This window comes from Entelurus aequoreus, linkage group LG07 (genome assembly GCF_033978785.1).
Source record: "Entelurus aequoreus isolate RoL-2023_Sb linkage group LG07, RoL_Eaeq_v1.1, whole genome shotgun sequence".
Lineage (NCBI taxonomy): Eukaryota > Metazoa > Chordata > Actinopteri > Syngnathiformes > Syngnathidae > Entelurus > Entelurus aequoreus.
In genome coordinates, this window is record NC_084737.1 from 14543392 (window position 1) to 14568391 (window position 25000).

The 25000-nt window shown below is 37.4% G+C and overlaps 1 protein-coding gene across 3 annotated transcripts in view; it reads left to right on the plus strand.

Moving 5' to 3' along the window:
* The first annotated feature begins 5165 nt into the window (after positions 1-5165).
* Positions 5166-25000, plus strand: part of plxnb3 (plexin B3) — a 135334-nt gene continuing 115499 nt past the window's right edge. For 2 of the 3 annotated variants that reach the window (XM_062052641.1, XM_062052643.1), the window contains exon 1: positions 5167-5392. The gene's annotated coding sequence lies outside the window, so the exon portion shown is untranslated. Of the gene's footprint in view, positions 5393-25000 lie in introns of all 3 variants that reach the window. The other variant, XM_062052640.1, reaches the window with a different exon arrangement.

Sequence of the window (25000 nt, forward strand, 5' to 3'; positions counted from 1 at the left end):
AAATAAAGAAACATTCACTTTAAGGAGGGCGTGAAAAGATCCTGTCCCCTGGCAATTAATGTGAGCCAGTTCCTAACAGACCTTTTTATGCAGTGCCTCTCTAATAGTGGGGCAGGCTCCCCCTGTGGTAAATGTGGGGGGGCGTGAGAGGTAATAGCGTATATCTTGACATGTACATATAGATAAATAAACATTCACTTCAGGGGGGGTTGTGAAAAAATCCTGTCCCCCAGAAATTAACGTGAGAAAGTTCCAAACAGACCCTATATTGCAGTGCCTCTCTAATAGTGGGGCGGGCTCCCCCTGTGGTAAATGTGGGGGGGTGTGAGAGGTAATAGCGTATATGTTGACACATACAAACATTCACTTTAGAGGGAATGCGTGACAGAAAATAATCGAGAACCAATGAGTTAGCTCAACAATAGCACAGATGTATTTTTGTCATGCTTTTCAAAATAAAACTTGTTGACAAGTCTTTGTGGTGCTGATTGACAGCCAAGGTTGGTGGGCGGAGCTTGTCGTCGTCCCCCCCCAGACTCACCTGAGACACGACAAACAAAAACAATGTGTTAAATATTTATATATTTACATGAATACTACCTACACTAGTATTACATACACAAGTACACTTTGCATATGTACTACATATGCCAATACTAGTAATAGTACTACATACATTAGTACTACTGAATACTGCAAAAACTACAATACACTAATACTACAAGCTGTACATACATCATACTACAGTAGTACCGGTAGTACTTATACTACGTGAATTTTTTAAGTAAAATCATGCGTTTACCTGCGGTGTAGTATGAGTGAAATGCATACAAAGACAAACAGCAGTGTTTCCCACACATTCATTTATTTGTGGTGGCCCGCCACGAAAGAATTACATCCGCCACAAATTTAAAAAAAAGTTATTTATTTTTTTGTTGTTGTTGTTGTCCTGTCCAGCTTCTCAGGCAAATCATATAGTTGATGTAGATGCCCATATAGGCTGTTCAGATTTACTTTACAAAAGACAAGTGTAGGATACTTCTCTTGTTGCCTTATTTGTATTTGACCACTACTGTTTTCTGTTTATTTGTTACTGACTGTGGCAGGACACCTCTGCCTCTGTTTCACTTTATGTTGCTGGTAAATAATATGGTTGTAGTAGTAGGCTAAAGTTAAATTATTTAGTATGCACTAATTAAAGGGGCAGAGCTTTAAGAGACATTTTAGCTTTTATATTTTTATAAGATGAATTTTTTGTAAGAACCACAATTAATAAATATATTTCAGTGAATAACTTATTGTTCAAATCTGTATATAAATATGTACATAAAGTGTTGTAATTATATTGTAAAATGGATGGATGGACGTTTAAAACAAAACTGTTATTAGTAATTAGTAAGTATACATTTTTTGAGCCTTTTTAGAGAAAATCATATCTTTGTAGTAAATTATGCAAATTGCTTGATGTCATGGTGACCACGCCCATAGCCACGCCTATAGCCACGCCCCCACCGCCACAGGTATCTTGGCAGTTTATGGGAAACACTGAACAGGATATATGGTATTGTACTTGTAGTAAATACTATATACTATATAAAGTCGTGGTCAAAAGTTGACATACACTAGTAAAGAACATAATGTCATGGCTGTCTTGAGTTTCCAATCATTTCTACAACTCTTATTTTTTTGTGATAGAGTGATTGGAGCACTTACTTGGTCACAAAAAAACATTCATGAAGTTTGGTTCTTTTATGAATTTATTATGGGTCTACTGAAAATGTGAGCAAATCTGCTGGGTCAAAAGTATACATACAGCAATGTTAATATTTGCTTACATGTCCCTAGGCAAGTTTCACTGCAATAAGGCGCTTTTGGTAGCCATCCACAAGCTTCTGCTTGAACTTTTGACCACTCCTCTTGACAAAATTGGTGCAGTTCAGCTAAATGTGTTGGTTTTCTGACGTGGACTTGTTTCTTCAGTATTGTCCAGACTTTGGGAAGGCCATTCTAAAACCTTAATTCTAGCCTGATTTAGCCATTCCTTTACCACTTTTGAGGTGTGTTTGGGGTCATTGTCCTGTTGGAACACCCAACTGCGCCCAAGACCCAACCTCCGGGTTGAGGATTTTAGCTTGTCCTGAAGAATTTGGAGGTAATCCTCCTTTTTCATTGTCCCATTTACTCTCTGTAAAGCACCAGTGCCATTGGCAGCAAAACAAGCCCAGAGCATAATACTTAGGGCTGCGAATCTTTGGGTGTCCCATGATTCGATTCAATATAAATTCTTGGGGTCACAATTCGATTCAAAATCGATTTTTTTTTTCGATTCAACGCGATTCTCAATCCAAAAACGATATTTTCCCGATTCAAAAGTATTCTCTATTCATTCAATACATAGGATTTCAGCAGGATCTACCCCAGTCTGCTGACATGAAAGCAGAGTAGTAGATTTTTGTAAAAAGCTTTTATAAGTGTAAAGGACAATGTTTTATCAACTGATTGCAATAATGTACATTTGTTTTAACTATTAAATGAACCAAACATATGACTTATTTTATCTTTGTGAAAATATTGGACACAGTGTGTTGTCAAGCTTATGAGATGTGATGCAAGTGTAAGCCACTGTGACACTATTGTCCCTTTTTTATTTTTTATAAATGTCTAATGATAATGTCAATGAGGGATTTTTAATCACTGCTATGATGAAATTGTAACTAATATTGATACTGTTGTTGATGATATTCATTTTTGTTTCACTACTTTTGGTTTGTTCTGTGTCGTGTTTGTGTCTCCTCTCAATTGCTCTGTTTATTGCAGTTCTGAGTGTTGCTGGATCGGGTTTGGTTTTGGAATTGGATTGCATTGTTATGGTATTGTTTTGTTGGATTGATTAATTTAAAAAAATCGTTTTAAAAAATGAGAATCGATTCTGAATCGCACAACGTGAGAATCGCGATTCGAATTCGAATCGATTTTTTCCCACACCCCTACAAATCAGTGTAGCAAACTGAGCAATAATTAACGTTTAATTCGTGCACTTTCTCTTGCTACTTCAAGGCTTGAATGTTTGATTCATTCTTTATTGTTATTTTATTTTCAAATGTATTAGCCCGTGGAAAAAGTTTGTTTTGATATTTACCTCAGAAGGCTGCAAATAGAAAAGAGGCATTCAATTTTTATTTAAATTTTATTTGATATGCCATTGATATTTTTGAATTATTATTATTTGAAACTGGATTTTGCATGTCACTATAAAGCAGGGGTGTCCAAACGTTTCCCATTGAGGGCCGCACACGGAAAAATTAAAGCATGCGGGGGCCATTTTGATATTTTTCATTTTCAAATCATAACAAAATATAAAAATATAAAGGGTCTCAGTCATTAAAATGTTAAAAATAAGTCACATTATTATTTTATTTTTTTATTTAACGCTTACAGTAAATCTCTATCAACTTCAGGTTGATATAACGTTAAAAAAACGGTTTTATGCTTTTTCTGTCAAAGACAACTTTGTTTTTTATAGTAAAACTGAAATATGCAGTATTTTCCCCACCGTCCAAAACATTCAGAAAGCATTGTTTGATGTGAAGTCATTGGAGCCCTAAAAAGATCAATAATGCAGGACACCATTGATTTTCATTTATTATTATTTTTGAGTAATCACAGTGAAAAGATCAATAAAATCCCATTAAATATATTTGGGATCCAAAAGGTCCCCCACTCATAAAGTGATACATTTTTATCATATATATTTTTTTACTTTCAACACTTAAATTACGAGATCAACTTCAGATATATCTGTCCATTTTACGTTTGAACTATTATTGTGTTTGTTTTATGCTCTTATGTCAAATAAAACATTGTTTTTATATAATTGAAAAATTTCCTTTTCAATTCAATGGGAACTTCCTGGAAATTTGGGAAAACCGGGAATTTTTCGAGTTCAAAAATCAACTTCGATTTTTTTGTCCTAATTAAGAGGAATGTTTTGAGGGTGGAATGGTTGAAGGGGTTAAAAAATGTGGAAGGAGTAGTCAAAAAAGGGAATTTCGGAAAAAGCGGGAATTTTTGGGAAAATGGTAAAAAAAACTTGAATGGTCTGAATGAGTTGAAATGGTCTGTGTTGAAACTTGTCAAATCGGTGGAGAAATGTTGAAGTAGTAACATGTTGAATTGAGAAATGGTATTACAAAATTCCTGGAATTTTTGGGAAAACCGGGAATTTTTCCAGTTCAAAAAACCACTTCGTTTTTTGTCCTGATTAAAAGGAATGTTTTGATGATGGAACGATTGAAAGGCGTTAAAAAATGGGGAAGGAGTAGTCGCCAGAAAAAAGGGTGGAAAATCCTGGAATTTTTTTTGAACTTGAAAAAAAGAGAAATTTGAATTTCCAAAATGGTGGAATATGTTGAAGGTGGAATGGTTTGAATCGGTTGAAAAATGTGGGACTTGTGCAACTTGGAAAAATGTCCCATTCATTTCAATGGGAACTTCCTGGAAATCTGGGAAAACCGGGAATTTTTCGAGTTCAAAAAACAACTTTGTTTGTTTTGTCCTAACTAAGAGGAATGTTTTGGTGGTGGAACGGTTGAAAGGCGTTAAAAAATGTGGAAGGCGTAGTCCAAAACGGGAATTTTGGAAAAAGCGGGAATTTTTTGGAAAATGGTAAATAACATGAATGGTCTGAATGAGTTGAAATGGTCGGTGTTGAAATTGGTCAAATCGGTGGAGAAATATATGCAATGTTTTCCACATAAAACATTTTAAAGTGAAATATTTGAAGTAATTGGAGCCTTGAATAGATCAATAATTTATTTTTACATTGAAATTTTAAAAAAACTTTTTTTTGGGGGGGGCAATGACAAAAAAAGCAAAATAAAGAAAGACAAAAGAAAAACAAACAGCCTGCATGGCAGCTTTGTGTCAACATTGCAACTGTTCCTCGTTAGATTTCACCTCATTCCCCTTTTTTTAATGTTAATTTTTTAGATTTTTGCAATAGCATTTCCAGAATATGTGGCGGGCCGCTAATCAATTAGCTGCGGGCCGCAAATGGCCCCCGGGCCGCATTTTGGACACCCCTGCTATAAAGTTATATAAGCCTTGCTTGTTCAATATTCAATGCAAAACTTGTTTGGGTCCCTATTAAAAGGTGAATTTGTTCAACCTCAGTTTTACGTTTTGGCCCACTTTGTGTTTGAGTTCGACACCCGTGCTGTATATGGTTGCGGTACAGTAGTTGGTACCACAGGAGCGTCAGATTAGCGTGCCAACGCAGAACGGGCGGGCGGGGCGGTGTCTCAGCGGACCTGTTGTGCGGCTCTTTTCGCTGGTCGTGACGGTTTGACTCGCAGGGGCGTCTGGAAGTTTCTCTCACGCACCGCCACCGCAGGTGAGTTGAGTTGTCTGTTCTTCGTGTTTTTTGTCGCCCAACTTTCGTCCGACAACAACAACAGCAGCCGCCGCAGGAAGGTAGCCAGGAAGGTGCGCTCGCCCATGTGTGTGTGTGTGTGCTGCGAGTCAGGCGTGTCAAAGGCGCCAGACTCCGTGTAGAAACGTCGTGTTTTAGGGTTCGCTCTTTGTTATCACGTTCCGCCGGTCCACGCCGTGGACACGAGTGGGTCCCCGCGAACAACGCCCCGAGTACGGCTCCTTCGGCTCCACAAGCGAGTTCATTGGCGCCAATGGCGAGCGTCCTCCGTGCGTTTTGTCTCGCTCGGGTTCGAGCAGGCGCCCAGGCGGGCTGTGAGCGCCCGCTTCTAAAAGTGGGCATTTTAGCTCCGGAGTCCGGTGCGCTTCGGACCCCGTTTCCGATTGGTTCCGAGTCGAAGCGGAGTTATTTCGGAGGGGTTCCCCGAGCCTGTCCCCGGACAGCCGCGCTCGGAATAGCTGACATTCCAGCGCCGTGCGCGCGCACCGGAAGTCGGCAAGTGATGATTGACAGGTGATGTCACTCTATTGGTGGGGGTCACGTCAGACGTGGATGTACTTATGAAACAATAAGTACATTATATGGAACTGGAAGAGTGAATGCTCCACTGCTGACGTTGAAGGGAAATGCTGACAAAACCTAGTATGAATGTAAGAATAGTTTGAATGTTGGAATGGTTTGAATTTCCAGGAAAAACCGGAATTTGGTTTTGGAACTCGGGAAAGTTTTAGTTTGAATGTCCAGGATGAGTGGAATGTGTTGATGTTGGAATGGTTTCAATAGGTTGAAAAATGTGGGAATTGTGCAACTTGGAAAAATGTCTCATTCATTTCAATGGGAACTTCCTGGAAATTTGGGAAAACCGGGAATTTTCCCAGTTAAAAAAAACAACTTGTGGAAGGAGTAGTCACCAGAAAAAAGGGTGGAAATAGGGCTTTGGAAAACCAGGAATTCTGGAAAATCCTGGAATTTTTTTTTTAATTTGAAAAAAAAAAAGAAGTGAATTTCCACAGTGGTGGAATATGTTGAAGGTGGAATGGTTTGAATCGGTCGAAAAATGTGGGAATTGTGCAACTTGGAAAAATGTCCCATTAATTTCAATGGGAACTTTCTGGAAATTTGGGAAAACCGGGAATTTTCAGAGTTAAAAAAAAACAACTTCGTTTTTTTGTCCTAATTAAGAGGAATATTTTGACGGTGGAACGGTTGAAAGGCGTTAGAAAATGTAGGAGTAGTCAAAAATGGGAATTTCGGAAAAAGCAGGAATTTTTTGGAAAATGGTAAAAAAAAGTAAAAATGGAATGGTCTGAATGAGTTGAGATGGTTGGTGTTGAAATTTGTCAAATTGGTGGAGAAATGTTGAAGTAGTAACATGTTGAATTGAGAAATGGTATTACGGAATTCCTGGAATTTTTGGGAAAACCTGGAATTTTTCCAGTTCAAAAAACAACTTAGTTTTTTGTCCTTATTAAGAGGAATGTTTTGACGGTGGAACGGTTGAAATGCGTTTAAAAAAAGTGGAAGGAATAGTCACCAGAAACAAAGGGTGGGAATAGGGCTTTGGAAAACCAGGAATTCTGGAAAATCCTGGAATTTTTTTGAAATTAGAATAAGAGAAGTTTGAATTTCCACAATGGTGGAATATGTTGAAGGTGGAATGGTTTGAATCGGTCGAAAAATGTGGGAATTGTGCAACTTGGAAAAATGTCCCATTAATTTCAATGGGAACTTTCTGGAAATTTGGGAAAACCGGGAATTTTCCGAGTTAAAAAAAACAACTTTGTTTTTTTGTCCTAATTAAGAGGAATATTTTGACGGTGGAACGGTTGAAAGGCGTTAAAAAATGTAGGAGTAGTCAAAAATGGGAATTTCGGAAAAAGCAGGAATTTTTTGGAAAATGGTAAAAAAAAATAAAATGGAATGGTCTGAATGAGTTGAGATGGTTGGTGTTGAAATTTGTCAAATTGGTGGAGAAATATTGAAGTAGTAACATGTTGAATTGAGAAATGGTATTACGGAATTCCTGGAATTTTTGGGAAAACCTGGAATTTTTCCAGTTCAAAAAACAACTTAGTTTTTTGTCCTTATTAAGAGGAATGTTTTGACGGTGGAACGGTTGAAATGCGTTTAAAAAAAGTGGAAGGAGTAGTCACCAGAAAAAAAGGGTGGAAGTAGGGCTTTGGAAAACCAGGAATTCTGGAAAATCCTGGAATTTTTTGGAAATTAGAAAAAGAGAAGTTTGAATTTCCACAACGGTGGAATATGTTGAAGGTGGAATGGTTTGAATCGGTCGAAAAATGTGGGAATTGTGCAACTTGGAAAAATGTCCCATTCATTTCAATGAGAACTTTCTGGAAATTTGGGAAAACCAGGAATTTTTCGAGTTAAAAAAAACAATGTTGTTTTTTTTTCCTAATTAAGAGGAATATTTTGACGGTGGAACGGTTGAAAGGCGTTAAAAAATGTAGGAGTTGTCAAAAATGGGAATTTCGTAAAAAGCAGGAATTTTTGGGAAAATGGTAAATAACTTGAATGGTCTGAATGAGTTGAAATGGTTGGTGTTGAAATTTGTCAAATCGGTGGAGAAATGTTGAAGTAGTAACATGTTGAATTGAGAAATGGTATTACGGAATTCCTGGAGTTTTTGGGAAAACCGGGAATTTTTCCAGTTCAAAAAACAACTTAGTTTTTTTGTCTTGATTAAGAGGAATGTTTTGACGGTGGAACGGTTGAAATGCGTAAAAAAAAAAAGTGGAAGGAGTAGTCACCAGAAAAAAGGGTGGAAATAGGGCTTTGGAAAACCAGGAATTCTGGAAAATCCTGGAATTGTTTTTAAATTGGAAAAAGAGAAGTTTGAATTTCCACAATGGTGGAATATGTTGAAGGTGGAATGGTTTGAATCGGTTGAAAAATGTGGGAATTGTGTAACTTGGAAAAATGTCCCATTCATTTCAATGGGAACTTCCTGGAAATTTGGGAAAACCGTGAATTTTTCCAGTTCAAAAAAACAACTTGTGGAAGGAGTAGTCACCAGAAAAAAGGGTGGAAATAGGACTTTGGAAAACCAGGAATTCTGGAAAATCGTGGAATTTGTTTTGAACTTGAAAAAAAGAGAAATTTGAATTTCCACAATGGTGGAAGGTGGAATGGTTTGAATCGGTTGAAAAATGTGGGATTTGTGCAACTTGGAAAAATGTCCCATTCATTTCAATGGGAACTTCCTGGAATTTTTGGGAAAACCGGGAATTTTCCAGTTTCCACAATGGTGGAATATGTTGAAGGGTTGAATGGTTTGAATCAGATGAAAAATGTGGATGTTGTTGAACTTTGAAGAATGTCCCATTTCAGGGGGAAAAAATGGGAATTTCGGAAAAAGCGGGAAATTTCTAGAAAATAGTAAAAAACTTGAATGGTCTGAATGATTTGAAATGGTTGGTGTTGAAATTTTTCAAATCAGTGGAGAAATTTTGAAGTAGTAACATGTTGAATTGAGAAATGGTATCACGGAATTCCTGGAATTTTTGGGAAAACCTGGAATTTTTCCAGTTCAAAAAACAACTTAGTTTTTTGTCCTGATTAAGAGGAATGTTTTGACGGTGGAACGGTTGAAATGCGTTAAAAAATGTGGAAGGAGTAGTCACCGGAAAAAAGGGTGGAAATAGGGCTTTGGAAAACCAGGAATTCTGGAAAATCCTGGAATTTTTTAAAACTTGGAAACAGAGAAGTTTGATATTCCAGGATGGGTGGAATATGTTGAATGTGGAATGGTTTGAATCGGTTGGAAAATTTGGAAATGGGGAAAGTTTGAAAAATGGCCCATTCATTTTGAATTAGAAAAATGTCCTGGAAAACCTGGAGTGTGTGTGTGTGCGTGTGTGTGTGCGTGTGTGTGTGTGTGTGTGTGTGTGTGTACCTTCTTTTTGAGGGGTGACCTCCATTCTCACCTGGTGACCTCACCCCCACCCCCCATATATGATGACCTCACACAGTGAGTTTATTCAGGTTAACAACATGCATTTGACTAATCTGCAGGTTTTAGTGCGCCTTCAGATTACTGCGCTTCCTTAACACACACACACACACACACACACACACACACACACACACACACACACACACACACACACACACACACACAAGTACCCAGGGGCATCTTGAAGATGACCCCGACTCAGTTTATGTTGATTATCCTCATGTTGTCTTCACTCAACAGACGGACACATGACAGGAAGTTCACCCTAACCCGTGTGTGTGTGTGTGGGTGTGTGTGTGTGTGTGTGATTATATTATGATACAATCTGCTAACCATCTGTTTAACTCAACTTTACTCACTCACTCATCTGTGTGTGTGTGTGTTCTTGTATTTTTACCTTTCTTGAGACATCAACCAGGTAAAGTAGCTTCCATATAAGGAGGTGTGAACAAGTGATGACATAAATCATGGTCCCAATACAGAAAATCATTGCATCTAATAGAGAGCCAAATACTAGAGTCCGTGAACATTGCTCCAAAGTCAGGATTTTTTTTGTTGATTTAATGTGCATGCAAAAGTAATCATTGACAGGTGCAAAGGCAGCAATATATGATAAAAGAAGACGGCAGCTAAAGAAGGACTTCCCTATTCATCCCCGAAAAAAACCCGCCAGGTGAACAGCCGATTTTACGACTTCCGGTGCTGACGTAAGACAACCGCATGTGACCATAGGATGAACAAATACACTACGGTACTACGACTAGGGTGGCTATTAACAGTTAGCTTCTACAGCTGGGTTGCCCAAAGTGCGGGACTCCTTTGTCATCGGCCTTACAAAAAACAAAAAATAGAGATCTCATTAGCACCCCTGGTGGTGACATCTATCAAAACGAGGGTGGTCCCAAAAAGGAGGGATTTTTCACATTGACTGTGTGTCGCTTTTAAAAGTGCTCCCCCTCTGGTCAACATATGAAATAACAAGTGTGTGTAAGAAATTGAAATGCTCCCCCTATGGCCAAAATGAATTAAAAAAAATAGAAATACATATGTATATAGAGACATACTGTAATAACTTGAAGTAATTAATAAAGATTAAAAACCAATTAAAAACAAAAAATTCAAAAAAAATTAATGAACTAAAAGCAGTCTTCTTCTCACAATGTGTCGACTTCTTTCTTATAAAATTGGAAACAATTTCTCATATTCTTTCTGTTTCTGTAATATTGCAATATATTTAATGTAAAATTATTAATTCTTAATGCAAAATGGTGACATTTGTCATATAAAACTCTGACCTTTATTACAAAATTGCCAATGTTTTTGTTGTTCTTGTAAAACTGTGACATTTTTTGAGTAAACTTATGACTTTTGTAAGTAAAGTAAAATTCCGATTATTATTATAATATTGCCAACTTTTTAAAAGTTTTCTTATAAAATTGTGACTTTTGTCGAGTAAAATGACGCCTTTTTTCATAAAATTGCCAAACATTTTAAGCTTTTGCTTGTAAAATTGCAAATGTTATTGAGTAAAATTCCAACTTTTATCATAATATTGCACGAATGTTCAGTTTTTCTTGTAAAATTTTGACTTGCTTTGAGTAAAATGACGACTTTTATTATAATACCGCCAAAATTCTAAGTTTTTCTTGTGAAATTGTGACCTTTTTCCTGTGAAATTCCAACTCATTTTTTACAACAAGCTTTTTTATATCTGCATAGTATGTATATATTATTAATGTTGTAAATACACATCTTTATATATCTAGAAAGGGTGGTCCTAAAGAGGTAGGCTTTTTTCTCAGGTCTCAAGAAGGTAACAAATACAAGAGTGTGTCTGTGTGTGTGTGTGTGTGTGTGTGTGTGTGTGTGTGTGTGTGTGTGTGTGTGTGTGTGTGTGTACGCTCCGGGGGACATCTTGTCACATGTATTATGTATGTGCACATACATAAGCAGGTGTTGTTTCTGGACAAACATTAATTACTGGTCCTCCGTCTTTGTGATGGTCATTCATCTCACACATATTCTTGTATTTGTTACCTTCTTGAGACCTGAGAAAAAAGCCCACCTCATTAGGACCACCCTTTTTAGATATATAAAGATGTGTATTTACAACATTAATAATATATAAAAACTATGCAACTATAAAAAAAAGCTTGTTGTGAAAAATGAGTTGGAATTTCACAAGAAAAACTTAGAATTTTGTCGGTATTATAATAAAAGTCGTCATTTTACTCAACGCAAGTGAAAATGTTACAAGAAAAACTGAACATTTGTGCAATATTATGATAAAAGTTGGAATTTTACTTAGTAACAATCGCAATTTTACAATAAAAGCTTAACATTTTGGCAATTTTACGAAAAGAGTCGTAATTTTACTCGACAAGTCACAATTTTATAAGAAAACTTGAAAATTTTGGCAATATTATGATAATAATCGGAAATTTTACTTGGCAAAACTATGACAAAATTCATAATTTTACTCAAAAAATGTTTAACTAGAACAACAAAACAACGGGCAACATTGTGATGTCAGAATTTTGTATGACAAATGTCACCATTTTGCAGTAAAAAGTAAAAATTTAACATAAAAAAGTAATAATTTTACGAGAAAATATTGCAATATTACAGAAACAGAAAGAATATGAGAAATTGTTCCAAATTTTAATAAGAAAAATAGTCGACACATTGTGAGAAAAAGACTGCTTTTAGTTCATTTTTATTTGTATTTTTGATTTTTTGTTTGTAATTGGTTTTTAATCTTCATTATTTACTTCAAGTTATTAAAGTATGTCTCTATATACATATTTATTTTATTTTCTTTATTAATTTTGGCCAAAAGGGGCACATTTCAATTTCCTACACACTTGTTATTTCATATGTTGACCAGAGGGAGAGCACTTAAATGTTTTACACACACTTGTTATTTCATATGTTGACCAGAGGGAGAGCACTTAAATGTTTTACACACACTTGTTATTTCATATGTTGACCAGAGGGGGAGCACTTCAAACTTTTACACACACTTGTTATTACATATTTTGACCAGAGGGGGAGCACAATATACAAAAGCTTGTTGTGAAAAATGAGTTGGAATTTCATGAGAAAAAGGTCACAATTTCACAAGAAAAACCTAGAATTTTGTCGGTATTATAATAAAAGTCATCATTTTACTCAACGCTAGTCAAAATTTTACAAGAAAAACTGAACATTTGTGCAATATTATGATAAAAGTTGGGATTTGACTCAATAACAATCGCAATTTTACAAGAAAAGCTTAACATTTTGGCAATTTTATGAAAAGAGTCGTCATTTTACTCGTAACAAGTCACAATTTTATAAGAAAACTTTAACATTTTGGCAATGTTATAATAATATTCAGAATTTTACTTGGCAAAACTATGAAAAAAGTCATAATTTTACTCAAAAAATGTCACTGTTTTACAAGAACAACAACAAAATGGGCAATATTGTGATAAAAGTCTGAATTTTATATGACAAATGTCCCCATTTTGCTGTAAAAAGTAATAATTTTACGAGAAAATATTGCAATATTACAGAAACCGAAAGAATATGAGAAATAGTTCCCAATTTTATAAGAAAAAAGTCGACACATTGTGAGAAAAAGACTGCTTTTTTGTTCATTATGTATTTTTTTGTTTGTAATTGTTCTTCATTATTTACGTCAAGTTATTACAGTATGTCTCTTTATACATATTTATTTTCTTTTCTTTATTAATTTCGGCCAAAGGGGGCGCATTTCAATTTCTTACACACACTTGTCATTTCATATGTTGACCAGAGGTGGATCACTTCACATTTTTACACACACTTGTTATTACATATTTTGACCAGAGGGGGAGCACAATATACAAAAGCTTGTTGTGAAAAATGAGTTGGATTTTCACAAGAAAAAGTTAAAGTACCAATGATTGTCACACACACACTAGGTGTGGCGAAATTATTCTCTGCATTTGACCCATCACCCTTGATCACCCCCTGGGAGGTGAGGGGAGCAGTGGGCAGCAGTGGTGACCGTGCCCGGGAAATATTTTTGGTGAGGTCACAATTTCACAAGAAAAACTTAGAAATTTGGCGGTATTATAATAAAAGTCATCATTTTACTCAACGCTGGTCAAAATTTTACAAGAAAAACAACATTTGTGCAATGTTATGATAAAAATTGGGATTTTACTCAATAACAGTCACAATTTTACAAGAAAAGCTTAACATTTTGGCAATTTTACGAAGAGTCGTAATTTTACTCGACAAAAGTCACAATTTTATAATTTTGGCGACGTCATAATAATATTCAAAATTTTACTTGGCAAAACTATGAAAAAAGTCATAATTTTACACAAAAAATGTCACCGTTTTACAAGAACAACAACAAAATGGGCAATATTGTGATAAAAGTCTGAATTTTATTTGACAAATGTCACCATTTTGCTGTAAAAAGTAATAATTTTACGAGAAAATATTGCAATATTACAGAAACCGAAAGAATATGAGAAATTGTTCCCAATTTTATAAGAAAGAAGTCGACACATTGTGAGAAAAAGACTGCTTTTAGTTCATTATGTATTTTTTTTTGAATTTTTTGTTTGTAATTGTTTTTTAATCTTCATTATTTACGTCAAGTTATTACAGTATGTCTCTATATACATATTTATTTTCTTTTCTTTATTAATTTCGGCCAAAGGGGGCGCATTTCAATTTCTTACACACACCTGTCATTTCATATGTTGACCAGAGGGGGATCACTTCACATTTTTACACACACTTGTTATTACATATTTTGACCAGAGGGGGAGCACAATATATAAAAGCTTGTTGTGAAAAATGAGTTGGATTTTCACAAGAAAAAGTTAAAGTACCAATGATTGTCACACACACACTAGGTGTGGCGAAATTATTCTCTGCATTTGACCCATCACCCATGATCACCCCCTGGGAGGTGAGGGGAGCAGTGGGCAGCAGTGGTGACCGCGCCCGGGAAATATTTTTGGTGAGGTCACAATTTCACAAGAAAAACTTAGAATTTTGGCGGTATTATAATAAAAGTCATCATTTTACTCAACGCTAGTCAAAATTTTACAAGAAAAACTGAACATTTGTGCAATATTATGATAAAAGTTGGGATTTTACTCAACAACAGTCGCAATTTTACAAGAAAAGCTTAACATTTTGGCAATTTTATAAAAAGAGTCGTAATTTTACTCGACAAGAGTCACAATTTTATAATTTTGGCGACGTCATAATAATATTCAAAATTTTACTTGGCAAAACTATGAAAAAACTCATAATTTTACACAAAAAATGTCACTGTTTTACAAGAACAACAACAAAATGGGCAATATTGTGATAAAAGTCTGAGTTTTATATGACAAATGTCACCATTTTGCTGTAAAAAGTAATAATTTTACGAGAAAATATTGCAATATTACAGAAACCGAAAGAATACGAGAAATTGTTCCCAATTTTATAAGAAAGAAGTCGACACATTGTGAGAAAAAGACTGCTTTTAGTTCATTATGTATTTTTTTGAATTTTTTGTTTGTAATTGTTTTTTAATCCTCATTATTTACTTCAAGTTATTACAGTGTGTCTCTATATACATATTTAAAAAATTTTATTTATTAATTTCGGCCAAAGGGGGCACATTTCAATTTCTTACACACACTTTTTATTTCATATGTTGACCAGAGGGGGAGCACTTCAAATTTTTACACACACTTGTTATTACATATTTTGACCAGAGGGGGAGCACAATATACAAAAGCTTGTTGTGAAAAATGAGTTGGATTTTCATATACATATTTTTATATTTATTTATTTGATTGATTTTGGCCAAAGGGGGCGCATTTCAATTTCTTACACACACTTGATATTTGGTTGCAATACAATAACACACACACACACACACGTGTACACAAACCATTTGTAAAGTGTGTGTGGGTGTAAAAAGGGGTTGTTGTGGGTCCTGCATGGTCACAAATGATAAAGAGTCAGAGTGAGGCCTCCCGTTGAAAAATCCTGGAAGGCGGTAGATGAAGTCTCAGGACGCAGACGGTCCACCTAGAGCTCATGTCCAATGTGCACGGCGTGACACAATGGAGCATTGATATGTGACATTTACACGGCGGACAGGAAGTCCCGCCCACACTCGCCCACGCGCACACACTGGTACGGGTCTTTTGAAGTGTTTAGGCTACACAGAGGGATGGTGGCGGCGCACGTGAGCGTGACGGATTTTGACCTACCTGCATCGGCGCCACTTCAAAGCGTCCCTCAGCGCACGTGTGCGTGTGCACGTGCGTCATCTGTTGGCGCAGATGAAAGAGTTGCCGGTGCGATTCCTCGGGGACGCTCGGGCGCCCACTGCTCATCTGTGCCGGCCCCCTCCGGGAGTGTGACTGTGTGTGTGTGTGTGTGTGTGTGTGTGTGTGTGTGTGTGTGTGTGTGTGTGTGTGTGTGTGTGTGTGTGTGTGTGTGTGTGTGTGTGTGTGTGTGTGTGTGTGTGAGAGTGTGAGTGTGAGTGTGAGTGTGAGTGTGAGTGTGAGTGTGAGTGTGAGTGTGAGTGTGAGTGTGAGTGTGTGTGTGTGTGTGTGTGTGTGTGTGTGTGTGTGTGAGAGAGTGTGAGTGTGAGTGTGAGTGTGAGTGTGAGTGTGAGTGTGAGTGTGAGTGTGAGTGTGAGTGTGAGTGTGAGTGTGAGTGTGTGTGTGTGTGTGAGTGTGAGTGTGAGTGTGAGTGTGAGTGTGAGTGTGACTGTGTGTGTGTGTGTGTGTGTGTGTGTGTGTGTGTGTGTGTGTGTGTGTGTGTGTGGTTCATGGTGAGTTCTTTGTACTTGCTGAAACTCCAGCAAAACACTTTGATGTTCACGATGATGTCATCATTCCGCCAATGATGGACGATTTCAGTGGATATTGTACCGTTATTGTCGATACGTATTGATCATGACATTGTGCATGAATAGATGTAGCTTAGCACACTAGAGTGAGTCAACAGCGCCTCTGCTGGTGGCAGACAAGTAGTGCGCTTTATTTTGACTCAACTGCTTCCCTGGGCCTCAGTCAGACCTTATATCAGCACATTTTCCCAGTATGTTCCTGACGTAGTGAGTCATGCAGATAACATAATTATCATGGGGGATTTTATTATTCACATGAATAGAGACCCCCGAGTGCAGCTGGGATAGGCCCCAACCCCACCACCCCGCGACCCTGAAAGGGACAAGCAGTGGAAAATGGATGGATGCTTCCTTGGGCCTCAGTCAGACCTTATATCAGCACATTTTCCCAGTATGTTCCTGACGTAGTGAGTCATGCAGATAACATAATTATCATGGGGGATTTTATTATTCACATGAATAGAGACCCCCGAGTGCAGCTGGGATAGGCCCCAACCCCTCCACCCCGCGACCCTGAAAGGGACAAGCAGTGGAAAATGGATGGATGCTTCCTTGGGCCTCAGTCAGACCTTATATGAGCACATTTTCCGAATTTGTTCCTGACGTAGTGACTCATGCAGATAACATAATTATCATGGGGGATTTTATTATTCACATGAATAGAGACCCCCGAGTGCAGCTGGGATAGGCCCCAGCCCCGCCACCCCGCGACCTCGAAAGGTACAAGAAGTGGAAAATGGATGGATGCTTCCTTGGGCCTCAGTCAGACTTTATATCAGCACATTTTCCCAGTTCGTTCTTGACGTAGTGAGTCATGCAGATAACATAATTATCATGGGCGATTTTATTATTCACATGAATAGAGACCCCCGAGTGCAGCTGGGATAGGCCCCAACCCCTCCACCCCGTGACCCCGAAAGGGACAAGCAGTAGAAAATGGATAGATGCTTCTTTGGGCCTCAGTCAGACTTTATATCAGCACATTTTCCCAGTTTGTTCCTGACGTAGTGACTCATGCAGATAACATAATTATTATGGGGGATTTTATTATTCACATGAATAGAGACCCCCGAGTGCAGCTGGGATAGGCCCCAGCCCCCCCCACCCCGCGACCCCGAAAGGTACAAGCTGTAGAAAATGGATGGATGCTTCCTTGGGCCTCAGTCAGACCTTATATCAGCACATTTTCCGAGTTTGTTCCTGATGTAGTGACTCATGCAGATAACATAATTATCATGAGTGATTTTATTATTCACATGAATAGAGACCCCCGAGTGCAGCTGGGATAGGCCCCAACCCCTCCACCCCGTGACCCCGAAAGGGACAAGCAGTAGAAAATGGATGGATGGATGCTTCCTTGGGCCTCAGTCAGACTTTATATCAGCACGTTTTCCCAGTTTGTTCCTGACGTAGTGACTCATGCAGATAACATAATTATCATGGGGGGATTTTATTATTCACATGAATAGAGACCCCCGACCCCCCCACCCCGCGACCCTGAAAGGGACAAGCAGTAGAAAATGGATGGCTGGATGGATGCTTCCTTGGGCCTCAGTCAGACCTTATATAAATCAGCACATTCAACTTATATTCAATTGAATAGACTGCATAGACAAAATATTTAATGTTCACACTGAGAAACTTCTTTTTTTTTTTTGCAAATAATCATGAACTTAGAATTTAATGGCAGCAACACATTGCAAAAAAGTTGTCACAGGGGCATTTTTACCACTGTGTTGCATGGCCTTTCTACAGGCAGGCCAGTCTAGTACCCGCACTCTTTTACTATGAAGCCATGCTGTTGTAGCATGTGTCTTGGCATTGTCTTGCTGAAATAAGCAGGGGCGTCCATGATAACGTTGCTTGGATGGCAACATATGTTGCTCCAAAACCTGTATGTACCTTTCAGCATTAATGGCGCCTTCACAGATGTGTAAGTTACCCATGTCTTTAGCACTAATACACCCCCATACCATCACAGATGCTGACTTTTCAACTTTGCGCTTAGAACAGTCTGGATGGTTCTTTTCCTCTTTGGTCCGGAGGACACAGCGTCCACAGTTTCTAAAAACAATTTGAAATCTGGACTCGTCAGACCACAGAACACTTTTACACTTTGCATCAGTCCATCTTAGGTGAGCTCAGGCCCAGCGAAGCATTTCTGGGTGTTGTTGATTAATGGCTTTGGCTTTGCATAGTAGAGTTTAAATTGCACTTACAGATGTAGCGACCAACTGTAGTTACTGACAGTGGGTTTCTGAAGTGTTCCTCAGCACATGTGGTGATATCCTTTACACACTGATGTCGCTTTTTGATGCAGTACAGCCTGAGGGATCCAAGGTCACGGGCATTCAATGTCACGTGCAGTGATTTCCCCAGATTCTCTGAACCTTTTGATGATATTACGGACTGTAGATGGTGAAATCCCTAAATTCCTTGCAATAGCTGGTTGAGAAATGTTGTTCTTAAAAAATTTGCTCAGTAAAGTAGTAATCAGAAGTGAAGTACTGCAATAACCTCCCAGAAAACTACAAATTGCACCAGGACATGGTTTTCAAGCTCTGGCTTCTCCTCGGCACTCCCGCTAGCCGCACCACGTACTGTAAAGACGGGCGTGTGCCCTCAAAGGGCGGCCAAAACGACGGCAAACATCGGCCCTCACGCGGCGCGGCGACACCTGGCAGACGCGAACCAAAACAAAAAGGCGCGGGTTTACTGAAGCGGGGGTGGTTAACGTCACGTCACGTGAGGCGTGTTGGATGCGGCGCACCTTGAGGGAACAGGCGAGTGGAGACAAAGTCACAAAGAGGAGTCTCGGCCTATTGTTGATCCCAGATTAGGGTGTGGCCCCCCCAGCAGATTATAACACACACACACACACACACACATACAGAGTGTGTAGTGTGGATGAAGCGTCCTTGATCACACCAACTGCTGAGCACCCCCAATGGTCCCCATCCCCCCAACATGACACACACACACACACACACACACACACACACACACACGCATGGTAGCTGCAGGTGTTATTAATAATCCATAAAGCGGCTGGTTTTTCTCCATTGCTCCCTGCGGAGGCAACACACACTCTCGCTCTGTCAGCACACACACTCACGCACACACGCACACACGCACGCACACACACACACACACACACATCTATAAAGCGGACCAACTTAAACAAGCACCTTGCACTTCAGAAAACCACTGTCTTTCTATCTCGTGTGTGTGTGTGTGTGTGTGCGTGCGCGCGTGTGTGTGTGTGTGTGTGTGTCATCGCCGGAAGTTTTTTCCAGGAACTTTTTGCCCGAGGACGTCTAAACGTCGCACGGGAGGCAACGGAAGTCTCGGCGTCGCTAACAGACGAATCGAGTAAAATGCGTTCTTCTTCTTCAAAAAGCGGACGGTGGACGTCGCCATGGTGACGGAGCATGTTGCCATGGTGACGAAGAGTATGGCTGACGGCGAGCGGGCTTCAGACAAACGCCCGTGTGTGTGTGTGTGTGTGTGTGTGTGTGTGTGTGTGTGTGTGTGTGTGTGTGTGTGTGTGTGTGTGTGTGTGTGTGTGTGTGTGTGTGTTTGTGACGTTGACACGGTGTTAAGAGCCTTTAAAATGCGTAGTCATGACATTGTGACACACACACACACACACACACACACACACAGACACACACAGACACACACGCACTTGAATGTGTGAGGAAGTTCCTTTTGAATGGATACTGTTGTTTTTTGTTTTTTGTCCCAGTCTCTCCACTTCCTCTGTTGGCTCCGCCCCTTCCTTCCTATTTCCTGTGTGTGCTTCCTGGGATCCTCCCACATTTTTCTCCAATTCAAAGCCTGCCGTTTGTCGACGTTCGCAGCGGTCACCTTTGACCCCCCCCCCCCCCCCCCGTGTCCTCAAATGAAAAGCTGCCACCAGTCCAAAGCAAAGGAAAAACATTTTATTTGGGCTTTAAGCGCCGGAAGGTGAACAAAGCAATGTTGAGCGTTAGCTTTCGCCGCTAGCAGCATTAGCATATTGATGTTAGGATAAAGTGCGGCTTTGCATGAAATAAATAGAACATCATGTTGATGGAGAGGTACAAATCTGCTTCCTAACAGATTAATGTCTCACTTTGCCGAGTTACAGGCATCAGATTAGCGAACAAACGCATGCGGCCTTATCTTCATAGGCCGCTTTAATGAGGATTAAAAGCACGTGTCCTATTTGGATGCCACTTTGCGTCGCTAACGCAAATATTCCAAATGTTGTTTTGTCTTCTCCCCAGATTCACTTTTTACTAACACACAAGTCGCTAATGCTAATGCTAACACGAGTGGCGCTAAGTTCTTTTGTAGAGTTGGGACATTTGTCAGCTAAAACTCCAATTTATATGATTATCTGGCCAAAATGTTGTTATTTTTGTAAAACTTTGACTTTTGTGTAAAATTCAAACTTTTATCATATTTATTGCCAAAATGTTGCAGTTTTTTTGTAAAGTTGGGACATTTGTCAGCTAAAATTCCAATTTCTATGATTATCTAGCCAAATTGTTGAGTTATTTTTGTAAAACTTTGACTTTTGTTGAGTAAAATTCAAACTTTTATCATATTTATTGCCAAAATGTTGAGTTTTTTTGTAAAGTTGGGACATTTGTCAGCTAAAATTCCAATTTCTATAATTATCTAGCCAAAACGTTATTTTTGTAAAACTTTGACTTTTGTTGAGTAAAATTCAAACTTGTATCATGTTTATTGCCAAAACTTTGCAGTTTTTTTGTAAAGTTGGGACATTTGTCTGCTAAAATTCCAATTTCTATGATTATCTAGCCAAAATGTTATTTTTGTAAAACTTTGACTTTTACTGAGTAAAATTCAAACTTTTATCATATTTATTGCCAAATTTTTTAGTTTTTTTGTAAAGTTGGGACATTTGTCTGCTAAAATTCCAATTTATATGATTATATAGCCAAAATGTCGAGTTATTTTTGTAAAACTTATGACTTTTGTTGAGTAAAATTCAAACTTTTATCATATTTATTGGCAAAATGTTGAGTTTTTTTGTACAGTTGGGACATTTGTCAGGTAAAATTCAAATTTCTATGATTATCTTGCCAAAATGTTGAGTTATTTTTGTAAAACTTTGACTTTTGTTGAGTAAAATTCAAACTTGTATCATGTTTATTGCCAAAATGTTGCAGTTTTTTTGTAAAGTTGGGACATTTGTCTGCTAAAATTCCAATTTCTATGATTATCTAGCCAAATTGTTGAGTTATTTTTGTAAAACTTTGACTTTTGTTGAGTAAAATTCAAACTTTTATCATATTTATTGCCAAAATGTTGAGTTTGTTTGTAAAGTTGGGACATTTGTCTGCTAAAATTCCAATTTCTATGATTATCTAGCCAAAATGTTACTTTTTTAAAACTTTGACTTTTGTTGAGTAAAATTCAAACTTTTATCATATTTATTGCAAAAATTTTGAGTTTTTTTTCTAAAGTTGGGACATTTGTCAGCTAAAATTCCAATTTCTATGATTATCCAGCCAAAATGTTACTTTTGTAAAACTTTGACTTTTGTTAAGTAAAATTCAAACTTTTATCATATTTATTGCCAAAATGTTGAGTTTTTTTGTAAAGTTTGAGTTTGAGTTTGAGTGGGACATTTAACAGCTAAAATTCCAATTTCTATGATTATCTAGTCAAAATGTTGAGTTATTTTTGTAAAACTTTGACTTTTGTTGAGAAAAACTCAAAATTGTATCATATTTATTGCCAAAATGTTTAGTTTTTTTTGTAAAGTTGGGACATTTGTCAGCTAAAATTCCAATTTCTATGATTATCTAGCCAAAATGTTATTTTTGTAAAACTTTGACTTTTGTTAAGTAAAATTCAAACTTTTATCATATTTATTGCCAACATTTTGCAGTTTTTTTGTAAAGTTGGGACATTTGTCTGCTAAAATTCCAATTTCTATGATTATCTAGCCAAAATGTTGTTATTTTTGTAAAACTTTGACTTTTGCTGAGTAAAATTCAAAGTTTTATCATATTTATTGCCAAAATGTTGAGTTTTTTTGTAAAGTTGGGACATTTGTCAGCTAAAATTCCAATGTCTATGATTATCTAGCCAAAATGTTACTTTTTTAAACTTTGACTTTTGTTGAGTAAAATTCAAACTTTTATCATATTTATTGCAAACATTTGGAGTTTTTTTTCTAAAGTTGGGACATTTGTCAGCTAAAATTCAAATTTCTATGATTATCTAGCCAAAATGTTGTTATTTTTGTAAAACTTTGACTTTTGCTGAGTAAAATTCAAACTTTTATCATATTTATTGCCAAAATGTTGAGTTTTTTTGTAAAGTTGGGACATTTGTCAGCTAAAATTCCAATGTCTATGATTATCTAGCCAAAATGTTACTTTTTTTAAACTTTGACTTTTGTTGAGTAAAATTCAAACTTTTATCATATTTATTGCAAACATTTGGAGTTTTTTTTTCTAAAGTTGGGACATTTGTCAGCTAAAATTCAAATTTCTATGATTATCTAGCCAAAATGTTATTTTTGTAAAACTTTGACTTTTGTTAAGTAAAATTCAAACTTTTATCATATTTATTGCCAAAATGTTGAGTTTTTTTGTAAAGTTTGAGTTTGAGTTTGAGTGGGACATTTGACAGCTAAAATTCCAATTTCTATGATTATCTAGTCAAAATGTTGAGTTATTTTTGTAAAACTTTGACTTTTGTTGAGAAAAACTCAAAATTGTATCATATTTATTGCCAAAATGTTGAGTTTTTTTTGTAAAGTTGGGACATTTGTCAGCTAAAATTCCAATTTCTATGATTATCTAGCCAAAATGTTATTTTTGTAAAACTTTGACTTTTGTTAAATAAAATTCAAAATTTTATCATATTTATTCCCAAAATGTTGAGTTTTTTTGTAAAGTTGGGACATTTGTCAGCTAAAATTCCAATTTCTATGATTATCTAGCCAAATTATACATATATATTATACACACACGTATTTATATATACATATATACAGTACGTGTGTATAATATATATGAATATATACATATATTCACATATGTATACTGTACATACAGTATATATATTTACATATGTATACTGTATATACAGTATATATATATATTTACATATACAAACCCCGTTTCCATATGAGTTGGGAAATTGTGTTAATGTAAATATAAACGGAATACAATGATTTGCAAATCCTTTTCAACCCATATTCAGTTGAATATGCTACAAAGACAACATATTTGATGTTCAAACTGATAAACTTTATTTTTTTTGCGAATAATCATTAACTTTAGAATTTGATGCCAGCAACACGTGACAAAGAAGTTGGGAAAGGTGGCAATAAATACTGATAAAGTTGAGGAATGCTCATCAAACACTTATTTGGAACATCCCACAGGTGAACAGGCAAATTGGGAACAGGTGGGTGCCATGATTGGGTATAAAAGTAGATTCCATGAAATGCTCAGTCATTCACAAACAAGGATGGGGCGAGGGTCACCACTTTGTCAACAAATGCGTGAGCAAATTGTTGAACAGTTTAAGAAAAACCTTTCTCAACCAGCTATTGCAAGGAATTTAGGGATTTCACCATCTACGGTCCGTAATATCATCAAAGGGTTCAGAGAATCTGGAGAAATCACTGCACGTAAGCAGCTAAGCCCGTGACCTTCCATCCCTCAGGCTGTACTGCATCAACAAGCGACATCAGTGTGTAAAGGATATCACCACATGGGCTCAGGAACACTTCAGAAACCCACTGTCAGTAACTACAGTTGGTCGCTACATCTGTAAGTACAAGTTAAAACTCTCCTATGCAAGGCGAAAACCGTTTATCAACAACACCCAGAAACGCCGTCGGCTTCGCTGGGCCTGAGCTCATCTAAGATGGACTGATACAAAGTGGAAAAGGGTTCTGTGGTCTGACGAGTCCACATTTCAAATTGTTTTTGGAAACTGTGGACGTCGTGTCCTCCGGACCAAAGAGGAAAAGAACCATCCGGATTGTTCTAGGCGCAAAGTGGAAAAGCCAGCATCTGTGATGGTATGGGGGTGCATTAGTGCCCAAGACATGGGTAACTTACACATCTGTGAAGGCACCATTAATGCTGAAAGGTACATACAGGTTTTGGAGCAACATATGTTGCCATCCAAGCAACGTTACCATGGACGCCCCTGCTTATTTCAGCAAGACAATGCCAAGCCACGTGTTACATCAACGTGGCTTCATAGTAAAAGAGTGCGGGTACTAGACTGGCCTGCCTGTAGTCCAGACCTGTCTCCCATTGAAAATGTGTGGTGCATTATGAAGCCTAAAATACCACAACGGAGACCCCCGGACTGTTGAACAACTTAAGCTGTACATCAAGCAAGAATGGGAAAGAATTCCACCTGAGAAGCTTCAAAAATGTGTCTCCTCAGTTCCCAAACGTTTACTGAGTGTTGTTAAAAGGAAAGGCCATGTAACACAGTGGTGAACATGACCTTTCCCAACTACTTTGGCACGTGTTGCAGCCATGAAATTCTAAGTTAATTATTATTTGCAAAAAAAAAATAAAGTTGAGTTTGAACATCAAATATCTTGTCTTTGTAGTGCATTCAATTGAATATGGGTTGAAAAGGATTTGCAAATCATTGTATTCCGTTTATATTTACATCTAACACAATTTCC